This window comes from Myotis davidii, unplaced genomic scaffold (genome assembly GCF_000327345.1).
Source record: "Myotis davidii unplaced genomic scaffold, ASM32734v1 scaffold159, whole genome shotgun sequence".
NCBI lineage: Eukaryota > Metazoa > Chordata > Mammalia > Chiroptera > Vespertilionidae > Myotis > Myotis davidii.
In genome coordinates this window covers 4,376,010-4,376,835 of record NW_006291231.1, presented here as the reverse complement: position 1 = coordinate 4,376,835, position 826 = coordinate 4,376,010, and positions in this window count along the sequence as shown.

Below are 826 nucleotides of genomic sequence, written 5' to 3'. Positions count from 1 at the left end.
GAGACCGCATTTTGTACCACGCAGCACCCCCCGCCCCCCAGGCCGCACTTTCTCAAACTTTATCCAGCTTTTAGTTGTTGTTTTTTATGCCTCCAATATGGTATTTCTCTAATTACTTACATATTCTGTGGAGACCATGGCCCTCTGCCACTGAGCGCTCCCTGCGGAGACCGCATTTTGTACCACGCAGCACCCCCCGCCCCCCAGGCCGAGCAGCCCCCGAGGACTGAGCAGCCGGGGCGGGGCCTGCGGCCACAGCTCATCCTGCCCCCCAGGACAGGGCATGGTGTGTGGGGCTTTACTGTTTTGATCTCTAATAAAAAAGGAACAGGGTTTGTTAATGAAAAAAATCCACTGAGCCAAACCAGCTAGGGCCCTCCCTGCATAATTTTTTAAAAAATCTATTTTTTTTAAGTAAATTTTTTTATTTTGATTGATTTCTCAATGAACGGTTCAATATAATGCCAGTTTTTAATGGCAAAAATTTGGTTCCAAACTCCATGATGCTACAGAGAGCTACTACTTTTCCCAGGAAGTAGGTAAACAGCTGGAAACAGAAAGCACGACTTCCAAGCAGCATGGCAACTTCTTACCTGCAGACCCAATAGCCTGCACCTTCTATACTCTAAACGGCACAAAGATGAGCTGGTGACAAAAGTGAGAAGTGGGGAACAAGATATGAACACGGAAAGGAGCAATACATGTACATAAAGACAACAAAAGTGCAAATACTCTAAGGATTGTAAAGGATAATTATAGAAAAGAGAACCAAATATTTTACTCAAATGTTTTTTAGAGACTTTCTGTAGAGATACAAATATATAAC